Raw genomic sequence first — 13,596 nt, 5'->3', positions numbered from 1 at the left:
TTTTCAGTTTCATTCTCAGTTGAACTTTTAGTTAGGGGTCCATCAGTGGATTCCCAAGTTGTGACTTTGAAGTTTTGGAGGATTGGAGTTTCAATTTTCAGTTGTATATGGAGGATTTTATAATTAATGGTTCTTTCAGTTTTATTCTATCTTTATTGTTCTTTTTGTCATTTGTGTTCGTTTTAAAATACTTTAATTGTTTGGTATTCCCTCGGGTTTGGGCCTGGGCCTGATCAACCCGTGTCTCAGATCCGAGGGGTATCACACAAGCCCAGGTCATTGGGGGTGACATTTGACCTACCTATATAAGGAATATGAGCCACTTTTACAAAAAGACTTTTGACACAATTTCTGTATCATATTCTTAGTGAGGAAGAAAAGAAGAGAGGAGGCTAGAGACACAAGCTTGGAGTTCTTCTATCAATCAAGAAGAGGAGCAATTTCTACCATGGAGTTAGCCCTTGAGTGTTGGAGGATACCATTAATGAGTGGCTAGACATCTTCTTGGGGCTAGAGTTAGCCCTAAGTATGCTTTCTACATCTTGATTTATGTATTTTTGAGGGGATTTATATTGTGATATATGTTTTGACATTTTTATATACATAGATCTTATTTATTCAATGATTTGTGTGGTTTAATGCTTCCAATTGATCATTTCATTCTATCCATATGTCTATGTATGCTAGAATAGATGTTCATGTGTTTGTCTCTAGATTTTGTGTTATCGATGCATGTCTATGTGTATTGATGCTATAGATCTAGAGATTGTCAAGACATAGTGCTTAATAAAATGCTCTTGTGGTTTATTTGATGGTTCATACTCATTTCTTGATAGATTGTGTCTCTCCCTTAGTTTAATTAGTTTAATTTCATGTCATTAGCTTAATTGTAGTGTAATTGTAGTTTAGATGTTAAATGGGAGAACAACCCATGCTTGTTGTTTGATGTTCCATACTTATGAAAATAAGCAGCATATGTCTCTAACCTTGTGATGTGTTTGGATTGTGACCTTAAAGAAAGGATTAATGGCTTAGTTTGATATATTGTGCTATCCATTATGTTGCTTAGATAATATATACTTAATTAATCATCCATGCTTGTTGAAATAACCACACACACACACACTATTGTTGCAATACATGTTTTCCCCCTCATTAATCATTCCTTAAGGGTGTAGAAAAGTTATGCTTAGTGGTGATCTCCAAACCCCAAGATCTCTCTCTCTCTCTTATTTTCTCTCTATTGCATTTAAGTGTTTACTTTAGTTTAAATTGCATCTTAGTATAATTCAATCACCAACCAATCTTTTAATCACTCGACCTACTAACCCTAATCTCAATTTCATAACCTAATACTACCCACCAATCCCTTGGGACGATCCCTACTCGCCCTAACTATATTTTTAGTGAAAGGTAGTAGTGGCAAATTATAAATGTAAAACTTGGTCACACTCATCTTAGTCCACTTTACAAGCTTTGGTGCGACGGCAACACCAAGTTTTTTGGCGCCGTTGCCGGGGATTGATTGAAGGCAACGTCGTATTTGTGAAATCAATTAGGAATTAGTACTCTTTTGATCGTATCTTTACTTTATTTTCATTTTCATTTTGGTTACTTATTGTGTTGGTTCTTGTTTGACTAGGTACATTGAGCTAGAAGGTGAACAAAGGAGCATTTTTAACAAGGAGCTAATCAAAAGCAAGAAAAAAGCTAAAATCTAAAAAATTTGCAAGGCTAAAATTAAAAATTGAATTGAAGTGCTAAAGGACCCTTTATGAGCTCTTCTTAACTCAATCTCTAGTTAAATCGTCAGTCCGCATGGAGGCTTGTATTTCAATTCTTAGATAAATCGTGAGCCCATATGGAGGCAATTTTATTGTTCTTTGCATATTGTTGATAGCATTGGAGTATGGGATCATTGTATGTGGAGAAAGTTTGTTAATTGTTAAATTGTTACAAAGGTGAAGTGATTGTTGATTGTTTGTTACTTGTTTGTGTTTTGCTTATGCATGCATGGTCGAAGGTCATTAAATCCTACTCTTGTGTCTCTTAATTTGAATTTAGAATCAATTGTTCGTACACCTAGGGGAAGGGGTAATTTTAATCATTCTACTTTTACAATGGAAGTACATAGTGAGGACCATGTGGAGGACCTTGGTCACATAGACAAACAAGGTATCCTCCACCCCAATGTGCATCATGATAACATGCAAGTACCATTAGGCATGCCAAGGCCATTCATTCACCCACCACAACAACAAGGCCAAGTTCCATTGCGAATGCCTAGGCCAATGTTTGCTCTACAACCTCCCATAGTTCAAGGCAATCAAGGTGCCCATGTTGCACCTCCAATTGTTAACCCTTCCTTTGCTTTAAGAGATTACTATGTGCTTAATGAATATAATGCACCCACATGCATTCAATTGCCACCATTTAGAGCACATCACTATGAAATCAAACTACAAACCATTCAAATGCTTCCTAACTATCATGGACTTCCAAGTGAAGAACCTTATAAGCATTTAGATGAGTTTCTTGAAGTATGTTCCACCGTGAGATACACGGACATGCCGGAAGAGATCTTAAGGCTTAAAGACAAGGCAAAATATTGGTTTAACAATCTTAAGCCTTTTTCAATAACTTCTTGCGCAGAAATGCAACAAGAGTTCTTGAAGAAGTACTATCCAGTTTTTAAGACCAATGACATAAGAACCTCAATTCAAGAGTTTTCACACGGGGATGGGGAAACGTTCCATGAGGCATGGGAAAGATTCAATGAATTGCTTAGGAAGTGTCCACATCATGACATGCCAAAATGGCAATTAGTTCAATATTTCTTTGAGAGTTTATCAGATAATTACAAAGGCATGATTGATGCTTCCATGGGTGGCTCTTACATTGATAGGCAGGAGGATGACGCGTGGCGTCTTTATGAGAGCATGAGTGAATATTCTTTGCATCGAACTTTATTTTCTAAGAATGGTAGGAATTCAAGTGGAAGGAAGAGTGTTGGCTTGCATCAAGTTGACCATTCCAATGAAATCGCCGCCGAGATGAAATCCTTATCTCAAAGGTTTGATCAATTCTTGATCAACCAAAACTCGGCAAATCAAGTATCTTCCTTCCCTAACCATTCCCATCATGCATCCAATGAATCATGTATGACTTGTTCAAGTGTTTTACATTCTATTTCCAATTGTCCCAGTGGACATCTGCAAAGTGAGCATCATGAACAAGTTAACGCAGCTTTTGTTAATCAATGGAACAATCCTTATGGCAATCACTATAATCCTAGTTGGAGGAATCACCGGAATTTCTCTTGGAGAAACAAAGGGGAAAGCTAAAACCCTTCCTAAAGTAGTTTTCAAGGAAAGTACATTCCACCTCCAATGCAAGGCCAAGGATCACAAGGATATAGACCATATCAATCATAAGGAAATTAATTTTCTAATTCTCATTTTCCTAATCAACCATCATATTCTCAAGGAAATTCTAGGAGTCCCGCTTTTGAAGAGAAAGTTTTGACCGCTCTAGGCACTCTAGAGGCGAACACTCAATTGTTTCATTCTCATTCTCAATCCATTGCTAAGCTAGAAACCCAAGTAGGGTAAATAGCTAGTACTTTAAATACTAGAGAGAAAAGGAAAATGCCTTTGAATGCCCCACCAAAGCAACAATGTGTTGTGGAGACTCATTCTTTATTGGAAAGTCCTATAATAGAGCATGTCAATGCAATGACAACCTTGAGAAGTGAGAGAATCATTAACAGCCAAGTAGGTGTGTCCAATGAAGAGAGTGAACCGGTGCAACCCAAAGTTGACACCCGTCCCGTTTCTTATCATATTCCTCATTTATTGCATATGCATGATCATTCAAATGAGAAAGTGTCAAAAAGTGATTTGAAAAGTGAGTTAAAAAATGATTTGAAAGATGAATCAAAGCATGATTTGAAAAATGATTTGAAAAATTCTTGTATTGATGATGTTTCAAAGAAGGATTTTGAAAAAGTTTTTGAGCCAAGAGCTCCATTTCCGGATGCCTTGAAAGGATCCAATTATCTTGACAAGTAAAAGACGGAGACAAATGAAATCATTGATGTGTTTAGGCAAGTGAAGGTTATACTTCCGCTTTTGGATGCAATCAAGCAAATTCTTGCTTAAGCCAAGTTTTTAAAAGATCTTTGCACCCAAAAGAGGAAGAACAAAAGCCAAGCACCTAGGAAAATGGTCTTGACCGAGCAAGTGAGCTCTATTTTGCAACATAACACTCTTCCAAAGTTCAATGACCCCGGTTCACCTAATATATCTTGTGTCATTGGTGACCATGTCATTAATCTGGCTCTCTTAGACTTAGGAGCAAGTATTAATCTTCTTCCATACTCGGTATATGTCAAATTAGGCTTAGGATACTTGAAACCGACGTTGGTGGTTTTGCAACTTGCCTACCGATCCATCAAAAAGCCTAGGGGTATTATTGAGGACGTATTGATTAAGATTAATAAATTTTTCTTCCCCGTTGATTTTGTTGTCATTGACACGGAACCGGTCCCGAATCCTAAGAGCCAAATTCCCGTTATCCTTGACCGTCCTTTCTTGGCAACCGCGAATGCCAACATTAATTGTAGGATGGGGATAATGAAGATCTCATTTGGCCACATGAAGGTGAAGTTGAATATTTTCAATCCAACCCCGAATTCATTTGACAAGCATGAAAAAGTGAATGTTGTAGAGAAATCTCATGCTAATAAATGTGAAGGAATAGAGTCTTTGCTTGAAACCAAAATTTCAAAAGGGTTATTTTCAATCCTAAATTCGAAAAAAGTTGTTTCAAAATATTGTTTTGAAAGGGCATGGAAGCCCAAAAGTAGGACCAACAAGTTCCTTTGAGCCTAATCCAACAAGTTCTCTAAGGAACCATTTGTTGGGTGGAGTTCAAAGTACTTATCACCCCATTAAAGAGGGGATGCGCTACAAGATATTTGATCCGGGCTAAAAGAGCCCAACGTCTTGCTAGAGACGTTAAAGACTAGTACATTTTGTAAGATGTCACAACCCTATTCCTCCTTATTTTTATTTTAAATTTCATTTCTTGCGAAGTTTAGATATTTGATTTGGGTTCATATGCATTGCTAGGAACTGTGATTAGGATTGCATACACTTTTATGTTGAAAATGGACATTTTGTTCCTGTTCGATCGATCTCAAAAGAGGTTCGATCGATCGAACTCTATACTTGCATCCAATCATCTCTCTGTCCAATCGTTCAAAGAAAACCTGCATATTTCAGCTCTCTGTCTGATCGATCGTAAATTATTCGATTGATCCAGATTCATCTTGGATCGATCTATAATCCCAACACTTAGAAAAATTTTGAACCTGCATCCAAAGACCTCTCTGTCCAATCGTGCGAACATGTCTGCAAATTTTTGCATGTTCGATCGATCGGAGTACTTCTGAAATCGATCTTAGATAAATCGATCTCTGTTATTTGATTTACTATTTGGACTTTGACTTTGACTTTTGTTTTGAATTTAAAAAAAAAAAATCAAAAAAACATTTTTGATTTTTAATTTCTAATTTTTGAAATTTTTGATTTTGAAATTTTAATTTTCCAAATTCAAAAATAGTTTTAATTTTTAATTCAGAAAAATCCAAAAATTTCAAACATAATTTTGTCATTTAAGAGGAGAGATCGATTCTAGTTTGATCGATCTGAGGACTCAGTTCGATCGATCGAACTAAAAAGGAAATGCTTTTAAAAATCGAACCTAGGGTTATTCGATCGATTTCAAAGAAATCGATCTTCAAACCCTAGAGCCATTGCCGCTGCAAACCTTCTCTTCTATCTCCGGCGAATGCTCCGGCGATTTTATCTCATCCTGATTCTCTCTCCCTCATCTCGGATCCCAAATTTTACCTCTCTCTCCTTCGAACCACTTTTCTCGGTTTCAGGGTAAGATTCGAGATTTCCCTTTTGATTTCAAGCTTTATATTGATGAATCCCTGCTTTCAATGCTAGATTTCAAGTTTTTCATGTTTAATCTTGCCATTTTTTAAGCTTTGACCCACTGTATATATGTGTATATATATGTATATATATCGGTTTTATATTTTGTATTTTGATTTTTGATTTTTAGGGTCACGAGCCTAATCAAATGACCAAAATTATTTATTTGTTGTGTAGAGGGGCCCACAAGCTTGCTTGTGAGGCCCCCATGCCATCCACGTCACAGATTTGTGACTTTTCGAATTTCACCTCACAGTTCGATCGATCGAACTTTTTCTCAGATCGATCTGTAATCACTTATTCAAGATCGATCGAACTTACATCGATCTCATATTTTTGTGATCGATCGAACTTCACAGATTTGCATTACACACTTCACACACCATCTCTTGTGTTTCATGCTATCTCATACATGCCCAATGCCTGTGTTTTCTACATTGGATCCATTCCATACTTATACTGTCTAAGCATGAGTCACTTAATGTCATTTATTTCTTATGACTTGCATAAATTCATGTCCTTTATTCTGTTTTGTCTATCTTATTTGACATACATGTTTCTATATGCTATGCTTTATTTCCTTATTTAGCTAATGACTTGTTCTGCAAGTTTTCCTTTTATTTTGCAGGCCATGGCTAGGGTCAAGACTATTATCTGTGGACATTATCATCACAGAGTCAGGCGGAAATTAGACAACCAGGCAAGCCCATCTCACGTCCAGGACCCCATTTCTGAGCTAGAGCCAAAACAGATATAGGACCAGTCAGAGGCAGATACACCTCAGTCTCCACCCTCTGACAGCAGATTACACTCTTCTATTGAGGCATTTTCTTCACAGGGTGATGCTGAGGCTGAGTATATACCATTTCCATCACCACCACCAGCTTAGCCAGCCCAGGACTTAGACCGACCATTGCCGAGATACTCACGTCTTTCCGTGACGCATGAGTCGGCCTTCGATATAAACTTCTTCTCCCGATCTGTTCTTACCAGAGCAGCATATGATGACATAGACCGGAGGAGTATTTCAGCCATATTAGCCCCTGTTACATATCCAGTGTACCCGAGGTTGGTCCGAATGTTCTTCCAGAACCTCTGACCTGCCGGACTACCATTGACGGCCACTCTATCAGTATCACTGTCGACACTCTATCCAGATCTTGCCGATGTCCACATGTCTACCCTCCTGATCTCGAGGCTACATATCCTACTCTATGGAGGCCTTCCTATGCTGACATGGCAGTGGCACTCACAGGTCACTATGCAGCTAGCAAGACTTTTGCCAAGCGCACTTATCTGCCAGACGACTTGTGGTTCTTCGATTCAGTTTTATTCCGAAATGTATTCATGGCCGGTTACAAGATACAGAAGCGCGTTGACTATCTGACAGCTCTGTACGCTTTCTATACAGGGCATTGGCTATCCATTCCTGCGCTCATCTGGAGCGTTATGATGAAGTTATATGTTGATCACATCAGCAAAGCCAAGCCCAAACGGGCTAAGTTTCTCCCATTTGGCCATCTCATTACACAAATATTACAGGACCAGCGCTATCCCTTCCAGCACCAGGAGCATACTGAGGCTGGGGCCTGCTCGTTCAAGAAGAAGGACTGGGATAAAAGCTACAAGGCTCTTATCAAGAGTCTACAAGAGGATATTGCAAAGGCAGCTGAGGATCTTGAGGAGCAGGAGGGAGCGACAGCAGCAGTAGAGCAGGCGGCAGACGATGTACCAGTTGATCCGGCTGCCATGCATATAGACATTGATTTAGAGCAGCCCGCAGAGGACCCAAAGCATCACTTTCTGGTTGGGTCGCCCATTCATGATGATGAGCAGGCTTAGGATCATCATTCTCCCGATCCAGCAGCACCTGAGGCTCTAGTTCAAATATCCAGCTTCGGAGAGCGTCTTTAGACTCTGGAGGATGGCATGTTTTCCATCCGGGCTAATATTGCTTCACTCCGTACGAATGTCATAGCGGCATTGCGAGATCTATCCATAGACATCCGCGGAGCATGCCCTGCCCGTCCTACCTCTTCTTCATGATTTTTATATCTCCTTCTCATTTTATATCTGTGATTTGACTGTTATATTTCTGATACTGTTATATTTTTACGGCCGATCTGCCCTCTACTTCGATGTACCATATACTGTTTTTATTTTATATATGCTTTGTTTTTGGATGTCATATTGTCTATTGATATATCTATCTGTCTGACTCCATCAGGTGCATTCTAGTGATTTCAGTGAGAAAGTGTTACAAAATTTTCAGGACCATCCTTATTTTTCTCTCATTACTTTATTTGACTATCCCATTTACACTTGCATGTCCACTGTGCACTGTTATTATCCCTTTTGTTATCTGATGGGTTTTATCCTAGTGCTATTTTTTCAGGATCACAGTTAATCCCAAGTTTTTGGGGGGGGGGGGGGTGGCTATGCCACCTACTTTGGATACTTCTGTCCCGGTCATTCTTGCTAGTTGCACTGGTATACTCTTTCCCTTTGTTCTCTTTGCATATTGAGGACACTGTGTCATTTAAGTTTGGGGGGAATTGGTGTTATTATAATATTTGCTTTAACTTCAAAATTTTGAGCATGACTTGTGTATTTGAGGAATTTTCTATGATTGGTCCATAACTAGCTATGATTTTGATCTTTTGAGGACTATATTGCTTAAAATTTAAAAATTGCTCGACTTGATAGTCCAATACTCCTTGTATGCCTTGTGGATGCCATTTAGGAGTAAATTTTTTTAAAAATTGATATCTTGCTTGCACTTGTGGTCCACATCATCCTGATTTTGTGATTGTTTTGAGATTCACTCTAGGATTCTACACTAGCATAGGCCCATACTAGCATTCATTTGTGGGGTACATGCTTTGTTGATTATTGAATTGGTTATACCACAATTAAGCTAGTAGTGCATTGAAAGTTTTCATTCTTGATAAAGGTGGATAACAACCCATTTTCACTAAGTAGCCGGGATTCTAACCTCATCAAGCACTGAATTTCTCACGCTGAAAAGTGAAGGGCCCAAACTCTAGATTAATAATTGAATGCAAAAAAAAAAAAAAATTGTTGTTGCAAAAGCAAATAAAAAGTGAAAACTTGTCCCAAAAAGTGAGAAGTGAGAAAAAATTAGATGGAGATTGTTTTGATTTATAGCCAAGTTGATTTGAGCTTGTAAGTCCGTAGGGGTGTTTGAACGCCTAATGCCCTAAAGCCGTCTGGTTTGGGAGTCATTGACCTAACGCTCGACCTAATGAATCGCTAGAAAGCTTAATAGATCAACACATTGCACTATGCTTCCATCTTTGATCCTTATGGATATATATATATATATAATCGAGTGAAAATAATAAACGCACCTAGAACAATAAAGTTTTAATAAAAGGTCCATTCTTTGTCTTGATGATCGGTACTAGATTTGTGTGCTAGTTTGAGAGTAATGATGTGATCATTTCTTTAGTTGGCTTAGATAGTAACATTTTGATGCCGGTCCACTCAAAAAGGATTCTAGAGTTGTTTTGATTTGCATGATCATTTTCTTGATGTGTGGAGGACCATACTTACTTGCTTAATGTTGAAATTTTGGGAGATTGCTTGGAAATAGTTGAAAAATTACATACTTAAGATAGTTTTCTCTCGATACTTGTTTGCAGTATTGGTGTCTCTTTTGTGAGAATAAGCTTAATGTTTGTGGGTATCATTTCTGGAAACCCTCACGAGACTTCACTCGTCCACTGGGGGTAACCTAGGGGTTTAAAAGGCTTGTTGCATATGCTAAATATAATCGTATTCCCTACGAAAGTGGCGTTATCCATTTATTATGTTCTAGTTCATAGTTGTATAGTTGTTCATTTCATTCCTTTACTTTGTAGTTCATTGTTAGGGACTAGCAATATTTAAGTTTAGGGGTGTGATGAGCGCTGAAAAGTGCGCGTTTAAACCCCTTAAGTTTAGGTATTTTAGGACCTTTATCTATCTTACTTTCCTGTTTTAGATTAATTTCGTGTTATTGCCCTTTTGAGGTGCTTATCCCCAAAATTAGCTAATTCAGCCAAATAAGAGCTTAAAAGAAGCTAACTCAAGCTGGATGGAAGAAATGAGCAAAGTGGAAGCAAATTGAAACAAAGCATGGGATTCAGTAGGTTCGATCGATCACAAGTACACTTCGATCGATCGAAAGTTCATCGATCTAGACATTTCAAGATGGATCCAAGCTCTTTTGTCCTTATCCAAAGATCCCACAAAGTTCGATCGATCCAACAATTCTCAGATCGATCGAAAAGATTCCATCTTATCATGTTGTACCACCCTACCTACCACTTTTGTCTCATTCCCCAAAATATCTCAAATCTGTCCTTATCCAAAAAAGCGCCGCCATGGGAGGATCGATCCAGCTTAAGTGCAATACATCTCAGTCATATTCGATCGATCTCACCACAAGTTCGATCGATCGAAATTCCTCAAGCCCAAAAAAAGACAAAATCCAGCTCATTAAAGGTTGGCTCATGGTGCAATCATTGGAGGAATATTGATGTGCGAGCCCAGGTCATTGGGGGTGACATTTGACCTACCTATATAAGGAATATGAGCCACTTTTACAAAAAGACTTTTGACACAATTTCCATATCATATTCTTAGTGAGGAAGAAAAGAAGAGAGGAGGCTAGAGACAAAAGCTTGGAGTTCTTCCATCAACCAAGAAGAGGAGCAATTTCTACCATGGAGTTAGCCCTTGAGGGTTGGAGGACACCATTAATGAGTGGTTAGAAATCTTCTTAGGGCTAGGTTAGCCTTAAGCATGCTTTCTACATCTTGATTTATGTATTTTTGAGGGGATTTGTATTGTGATATATGTTTTGACATTTTTATATACATAGATCTTGTTTATTCAATGATTTGTGTGGTTTAATGCTTCCAATTGATCATTTCATTCTATCCACATGTCTATGTATGCTAGAATAGATATTCATATGTTTGTCTCTAGATTTTGTGTTATTGATGCATGTCTATGTGTATTGATGCTATAGATCTAGAGATTGTCAAGACATAGTGCTTAATAGAATGCTCTTGTGGTTTATTTGATGGTTCATACTCATTTCTTGATGGATTGTGTCTCTCCCTTAGTTTAATTATTTTAATTTCATATTATTAGCTTAATTGTAGTGTAGTTGTAGTTTAGATGTTAAATGGGAGGACAATCCATGCTTGTTGTTTGATGTTCCATACTTATGAAAACAAGCAGCATATGTCTCTAACCTTGTGATGTGTTTGGATTGTGAGCTTAAAGAAAAGATTAATGGCTTAGTTTGATATATTGTGCTATCCACTATGTTGCTTAGATAATATATACTTAATTAGTCATCCATACTTGTTGAAACAACAACACACACACACACTATTGTTGCAATACATGTTTTCCCCCTCATTAATCATTCATTAAGGATGTAGAAAAGCTATGTTTAGTGGTGATTTCTAAACCCCAAGATCTCTCTCTCTCTTATTTTCTCTCTATTGCATTTAAGTGTTTACTTTAGTTTAAATTGCATCTTAGTATAATTCAATCACCAACCAATCTTTTGATCACTCGACCTACTAACCCTGATCTCAATTCCACAACTTAATACTACCCACCAATCCCTTGGGACGATCTCTACTCACCCTAACTACATTTTTAGTGAAAGGTAGTAGTGGCAAATTATAAATGTAAAACTTGGCCACACTCATCTTAGTTCACTTTGCAAGCTTTAGTGCGACGACAGCACCATCGTCTATGCATGCATTTACGAAACATGTTGTGTTTGTGTTGACTCTACTATTACGTCTTATCACGACGTCCATTACAACATTTTATATATGTCGTCAATATTTTTATTTTAAGAGCATGCATCGCATGTCGTAAAAACGGGATTTTTTAATATATATATATATATATATATATATATATATATATATATATATATATATAGATAGAATCGCTTTTCTTTCTCATGGAACTAACAATTTATATATATATAGAATCGCTTTTCTTTCTCATGGAACTAACAATTTGCCTTGTACCTGTATTCAATATGACAAATGATACTTGTCTTCAATTTGAAAAAATAAAACACACTATCATATCATATAACCACATATAACATAACATGTATTAATAAGAATAACAAAAATTCATTACTTTTTATTAAACCAAAAACATCAAGTCTAGTACCGTGTAAAAAAATTAAAGCCATTATGAATATTAAAAAAATTCCCAGCCATCCAATATGATGACGTTAACAAGGAATAAAAACTAAACCATTAAATTTGAAAAAAACAATCATCTTTTGCAAAATAAGAACATAACCCTCGATTTTGAATATATGTTAACTCCCTTGTCTGTACAATATCTTGACGGTAATAATCGATCCTTCAATCACATTCTGTAATAAAAAAGAAATATCAAGTTTAGTAATTTAATTGTGTCACATAGCAAAAAAATTAAAAAGCCTTAAAAGAAGTATGGGGAAGGAAAAGGCGAAGGAGAGAAAGCTAGAAAATATTCCTTTTGGTCATTCTAATTCTAATTCTAGTTTGTCTTCAGTTTAATAAATACCCTATCTTACCTTCCCTCAACCCCCTGCCCCCCTGAAAAAAAAAATAAAAATAAAAATCCAAACAAGTAGCATTTAATGAACAATTTTGCGATTTTGTGTACATTACTGGAGGATATCACATCATACACATGAAAGAGGTAAAAGAAATAGTGCGTAGAAGTTCAGGACAAATATAAAACACGCTGTACGTGTGAAGGGGTTTGTCAAACATGGTACAAATCATAAGAGTGGAGACTAAATGTGTAGATGTAAGACCCTCACTAGTATTCATAAACCTTGAATCTAAAAGTTTTTTCCACCACAACCAAGAGGTAAGACCCATATAAGTCCCTGTCATCTCAAAGTTATCTTAAATCTGGGACTATACATCAAACCAAGGATTAGCAATTGCAAACCTAAGAAAACACAGACGTCTATCAGCTAAGAGATCCTTCACAGAAAAGTATAATTTAAGCACTGAAATTAACAGCCAGAAAATTAGGTGCATAAATGTACTTACATTTCCATTATTCTCTGAACTGCGAGGTAACGAGGACAACTTTCCATTTTGAGAAGATGAAAGGAAAATGGAAATCAAGTCTAACTTACTCAGAATCCCTTACATTAATTTATATATATTAATATTATAAGGTTGGACCTTTTACTCACCATCTGTGACCTCAGCTGTTTGCAAGCTATTCAACAAATTCATAATGATATCCTGGTATTATGACACCAATTATAATAAGAATATTTATTGGTTCCTAAGTTTAAATTCTTCAAGGCATTTTACACTTGTAGAATTAATAAATAAAAAAACTAGTACAACCTTCCTCACCTGTTGAATTGAAATCTGCTGAAAAAGATTCTGAAGGTGGAGCATGAGAAGTGACGCAGGTATGTTATTATTGCCAATTTCCTTGGGAGACTGACTGATAGGCTAAAAAAAATCAGTTACCTTAGATAAGGTTTAAAATTACCAGTCCCTGAGGACACAGGTTTACAGAC

General features: G+C 36.9%; 1 pseudogene; it reads right to left on the bottom strand.

Moving 5' to 3' along the window:
• Positions 1-2,710: 2,710 nt before the first annotated feature.
• LOC132287334 (small nucleolar RNA R71) lies at positions 2,711-2,809 on the bottom strand (annotated as a pseudogene).
• Positions 2,810-13,596: the final 10,787 nt, after the last annotated feature.

This window comes from Cornus florida, unplaced genomic scaffold, assembly GCF_030987335.1.
Source record: "Cornus florida cultivar Cherokee Brave unplaced genomic scaffold, ASM3098733v1 CherokeeBrave_3.0.0_Hap2_Chr11, whole genome shotgun sequence".
In the NCBI taxonomy this organism is placed as follows: domain Eukaryota; kingdom Viridiplantae; phylum Streptophyta; class Magnoliopsida; order Cornales; family Cornaceae; genus Cornus; species Cornus florida.
The sequence above is the reverse complement of the archived record's forward strand: the minus strand, read 5'-3'. Positions and strand labels throughout refer to the sequence as shown.